Below are 6,000 nucleotides of genomic sequence, written 5' to 3' on the forward strand. Positions count from 1 at the left end.
ACACTATGAAACCGGAGTACTTAAAACACCTCCTCTATGACCCTCTGCCGTCCCCACTGTATAGATCCACGGGGAGCAACCCACTTACCGGAAACACAGGGAGAACTGAAGGAGATGAATCGTGTGACAGTTATCCAGGTCCAGTCCCATTGCCAAAAATATTCATATTACTCAGTAGAACACTCTTTGAGTTTCCTATCCTAATGGAAATTATTCCAGTGAATAGATTTGCTTTTTTATAAGGAAAATTTCTGATGTATATTTTTAAAAAGCCAGCTGTGTGATATGGGGAACTTAATTTGGGAATTTGATAAATTGAAAACCGGCATTTAATTGTCAAGCCAAATTGAATGTTGGGCATAAATCAGAAAATTTGGCTTAAGAGAGTTTACATTATTTATTTATTTTCTTAGGTAATCATTTTTATGGCGTTCTATTGTACACAAGTGTTTATCTTCCAAAATATTGCAATAAAAAGGTATAGCTAATGTTTAGAAGTATGTCTTTCATAGAAAGAGCAAGAGTTCACAGGAGGCTTGTGGTTTCTATTTAAGCATGCTTCTTTTCTTTTAAAGAATACTGATAATCTTTCTTAAAAAAAGTATACTTTATTTTGGTGCACAAATGCAAAGTGGAAACTTGTCAAAATTGAACTTACTACAATTTAAGCAGCTTGCTTTGTTTTAATAAAAACAAACTATACCCACATGTGTGTAATATACATAATTATATACAAAATCCATCCATCAACTAAAACATCATGCATATACTCTAGTATAGTGTTTTATTATAAAGCCAATAATTTAATTGAACATTCTCTGCATTTAATGCATGATTTTAAAAAATATAAAATTAATTACCAAACTTTATGTTAAAATTCTCCAGGGTTAATGAAACAATGGAAATTTGCAAACAAAGATATGTCCAACTCTTATCCAATTTCCATATCACTTTATATCACAGTATAAAGCTAAAAATAATACTCTAGTTTATTCCAATGTATTGTTAAGAATTGTGCACTGTATATCGAGTTCTTAGTACACATAAAAATTAAAGTTGTAGAGCAGGAGAACAGTAGACAAGATGATATTAATGATGACTAATAACCAGGTAAATTAATGTAAGGCATATATTGCATTAGGCTAATGCTGCTGATAGTTCATGTTAACTAAAAAATAATAGCTTATCTTGTACCCCTAGTTTGATTTGATTAGTAAATGAAGGTTAAAGTAAGATAGCTACCACATATATATTATGCAAGTCAGGACTCATTAATTTCAAAATTTAGCGCCAATCTAAAAAAGCGCCTTTAAATTAGACTTACCTTATTTACTGGCCATACATAATTACATTTAATTAAAGCTCACTGAAGCAAAAAGTACCTAAATTAATTAATTGAATGAACTCATCATGTACAGAAAACATGTAGAAATATGATTCCTTACTAATACCTAGAACTTTCTAAGGGGGTCCTTATGTGGTTTTTGATGAGTTTTTAAAGTAACTGGACCCATCTAACATCAAATAAAGTTGTTTAATTGTGATTATGTTCATCTAAAAATGTGAATGAATTTTACATTAAAATTTAGGTACCTAATTTGCCTAGAATATAGATGAGAGACACTTTCACACTGATGTTTCAATTTAATTTTACTATGTTTAAGTTATGATATTCTTTATTTGGAACACCAGTAGAGGGAAGTAAGATTTTTAGTAAGATATATAACACTGTGGTTTTTATTTCACAAAATATACCATCATTTCCTTCTACTAATTTGAGAGTGTGGATACATAAAAATTACCTTTGTTCTTTTAGCTGAGTTATAGAGGCCTAGCAGTTCAAAATCATGTGACAACAATAGAGGATCCTAACAAAAGTTATTTCTGAATTTAATAATATCATCTTAGATGCTTTTATTTCATGTGATTGAAAATAAAACCATAAATCTGATCGATAAATTTCTATAAAATTGATCTTGAAATAAAAACTTGAACAATTTTCTTACTTTAACATTTTTTAGTCTTCCAAAGGAAACAGTAACTAAGTTATGACTTCACACATTTTCAATAACAAAATGAAAATATTGCACTAAGCCAAGACTTGAATTCTGGCCCCATTTTTACACTTGCAGAAAGTTGCAGAGTAAATTTGAAAAATAAAAGCAATATTATAGAAATGACTGTAATGGGAAGCACACAAAAATAACTTATCAAAGGAATTCTTTAATATCTACTTCATTGCTACATTTAAATTTTAATCATGTAAAATCAATTTTAAGCCAATTGATCTTTTAAAAATTTTTGAAAGAAACTTTTTGATAAATGAACATGCCCCATATTTTCTTTTTTAGAAGTCAGTCCAATTGCACTGACCAGTGTTTGAAATAAGATTATCAGATGATTAGGTGTCGAAGAAGTTACCTCCTACAACTTACTCTCTGGAAGGAAAGGGAGGAGAACCCAGCCTGAGCTGAGTCAGTGGGGGCATTTTTTGCATCTAAGAATCATATGCAACACTCAGACCATCAGACAATTAAGCTACAAGTCATCCATCAGTATTTCAGCAATTTTATGTAATAAAAATATTAGATTAGATATCAAGAGTCCTTACTTTTATTTTATTATGTTGTGTCCTGACTCTGCCATATAATTATCACAAGTCACTTTTTAGGTCTTGCTTTGTCCTTCACCATATGATCTCCAATGTCAATCCCAGCTTTGAATCAATGACAGCATAAGTCCCGAGTCTCAAAATGTTGAGGTATCCAAAAAAGGACATTATTTGTCTTCAGGTGAAACTGGATAACCACACGAAAAAAAAATGTCAATGAAGCAATAAACATATTTGTAAAGCCTTGTCTTAGATTTAAAAAAATTAGGTAAGAGTGAGATTATATCAAAAGATTTTAAAAATGAGGCCCAATTCCAGGCTTAGCATTTTATGAGGGACTTAATATATTTGAATTAATCAGGAGGGGAATGGTCAGAGTAATGTCATTATTGATAACAGTTCTAGAACCTTAGTTAAACATGAAAGATTTGACCATCTCTATTTTGACAGATCCCACTCTATCCATAAGCCTCCTAGAAATTCGTGAAGAAATATCAGTAATCTCATCTTGACACACTCCAAATAAGGATAGCTAGTAACATAACTTTCCACCACCCTTTCCACCATTCCCTTACCTTTCCAGTAATTCAGTATTTTCTGAGTTCTTGCTCTGCACAAGGCACTCAGCTAGTGAAACATTCCTTGATTTGCTCAGTACTTGTTCACTCCATTTCTTGTGCATAGTAACATCAACGTACTCTCAGATTTTGAAATTCCAGAGGAAATATAGCTGTCCTCACCTCATTGCACATTGCCTAAACCAGGCTCAAGCTAATAAAAGGGACTTATGACATGCTCTTCCCTGATAGTAATTTTGAATGTATTCCTCTGACTTAAACACTTTGTGGAGGTATTGGATATGCTCCTAATTCACAGAACTGGGTATGTAGTTATATTGATAGGTCCCTAGAATATTTTCGGTGCTCCAAAATGCTTATAGGATGGCTATTGGTGCTGAATAAAACTCATTTGAAGATGATGATTAAGATGAAGAGAATTTCATGTAAGATATGAAATGGCTCCTACAACAAGAATAAGAACACCAGGTAACCTCGTCACTGTATTTGGACTTCTCAAATGCAAATCCTGAGTCCAAACTAAAAATTTCAGGCACTTATATTTTTGGAAGCTGCATTTAAGTATTCATAAATTAGTCAGCATATGAAACTTCAATTTCATTGTCAATCTTAAAAATAGGTGACTATGCAAATCCTGATGATTTTGTCATTTGTAAGCCAAACGAGAAGTCCAGTGGGATGTCGGTAGATCTGAATGGGAAAGTGAAGACATTTCTTTTTGGTCATATTTTTCTAGATGTGTTTTTCCTTTTTTTCAGATACACTCTCTCAGGGAAGACTGCCTCTTTCTGTACCCTACAGAGAGATTAGTGAATGCATAATCACACAGTACCAGGTCCGGTTCCTAGGCGTTTCTCATTAAATTCTCTGTCATTCCCTCTGTGGGAAACTGGGAAACTTATCAGATTTTCATTCAGGGAGGTGAATTTCTGCTGAGGAAGCAACACAATGGCTTTTACTCTCCGAAGTGCAATTACAGCTGCTTTCCCAACAGTGCTTCCTTCTACCATAGGGCTCTCTCTGTAGGATGTATGTGTTCCATAACCTGACACAGCTTATATATTCACATTTTTTAAAGTTCACTAGTTGTCGTACATTCTGCTCAAAAAAGAGACCCCGAGAGTAAGCGGAATTGTTCATTGTACTAGAATATTAAATGTACCAGAAGAATATACAAAGACCTCCCTAACAGTCGCCATGCAAATAGAGCACGGGACAGAATGGGTTTCAATTTTAAAAACAAAAAAGCTGCATGAAAGCTGGATAGTCTCAGTCTTCTACTTTTTTTTTTCTCTTTTGCATAAGTGTGCATTACAAAGGAGTAAAACGTTTTCAATTTAAGTAATGAAAGAATAAGTCATCACAATGCCAACTATAAATCCCCACGGAGGCCTGCAGTTCTTGCAAATTATGATTAGGGGGGTAAGTCATGCCCGTTTATGTTGCTACCTTAGTTGTATCACTGGGTAATAAAATTGGGTCAGCCTGAGAGAGAGTTTGTTTTCACCTTAGAAATCATGTTGCTTAAGATCCTCAGCTTTTCCCAATGATGAGCAAGAGACCAGATGAGAAAAAGACACATATTCCAGCTTGCTGGCACAGAGCACAAACCACAAGATCTCTGTACGAGTCCAGGGAGTTTAATGTTTAATGGTTCAACACAGTGTAGCAAATCCAAGGAGCCTACACAAACTGAAAGAATTATGATTTCTTGGTTGCTAATAATTTATGGCAGAAATATCTAATAAATGTCTAATAAAAACAGTTAGTGTTTACTCAACCCCTTACAGTAGAGTGGTGCTGTGCTGGGTCCTGGGAATGGAAATAAACATGGCACCTGTTTGAGGGAAAACTTACATTCTTGCTTATATTATCAGAGATGTGGATCATATCTTTTGAGAGTTGTATCCAGTTCTCAGTTAAAATGACACTTAATCTTGCCAAAGGAATTTAATGTCAGGATAGTATTTGCAGCAATGGACCCAAAAGCTTAAATTTGGTTAGATTATATACTGTGGAAGTGCTTCACAAATTCCCTTGGCGCTCCCTTTGGGAAGTTATGGCATACTTTCCATTGGTTGACCAAATGCAAAATTATTCTAGCCTCATTAAAAGATAATTAGGGGCCCAATAGAACATAGAAAAAAAGGGATGTAGGCTATTCTAGGGAGACTTCAAATTCTGTTAACCAATACTCACTTGATAGCTGGGATTGGAAGATCAATGGCCATCTAATTTCAGAGTTGCTCAGAAATGGAAAAACTGATGTGTGCTTCTCAGTCTGATTTATTTCTCAAGACAAAGATGTCTACAGGATAGAAAGAAGTGTGTGGATTGAAAAATTAAGATGTGAATTTAGCTCTCTTTCTATCTGCTTGCAGAAAGCTGTAATGTTGTTAACAATTTAGCTCTTTGAAAAAATAAAATAAAACACAACCTCCCACTGTTGGTCTTAAACAAAGGACGATATCAGACTCCTTGGAGAACAGCTGCTGCTTTTTGGAGCTGCTCGGATTAGTGCAAACACACCACCCCCAGGAGATTTGAGGGGGTTGGCAAATGTTGCTGTGTCTACCTTGGGTGTTACAGAAGCACACTCACCATGGTTTCAGCCAGAGTTCCTGTAACATTGGCCTGCAGTCAATAAATATTTCATGTTTCTTGCCTAAGGGTGTGCTCAGAGGACCACCCTGCAAGTGTCTGCCTCTGTAGTCACAGCTTCGTGCTGTGGGCGTAAAGGTGGGTATGGAGCCAGAGGCAGGATGTGCAGGCAGGATCCGATGCGGTTAAAATTTGGGATCACTGGCCTGG

This window comes from Myotis lucifugus, unplaced genomic scaffold (assembly GCF_000147115.1).
Source record: "Myotis lucifugus unplaced genomic scaffold, Myoluc2.0 scaffold_12, whole genome shotgun sequence".
Lineage (NCBI taxonomy): Eukaryota > Metazoa > Chordata > Mammalia > Chiroptera > Vespertilionidae > Myotis > Myotis lucifugus.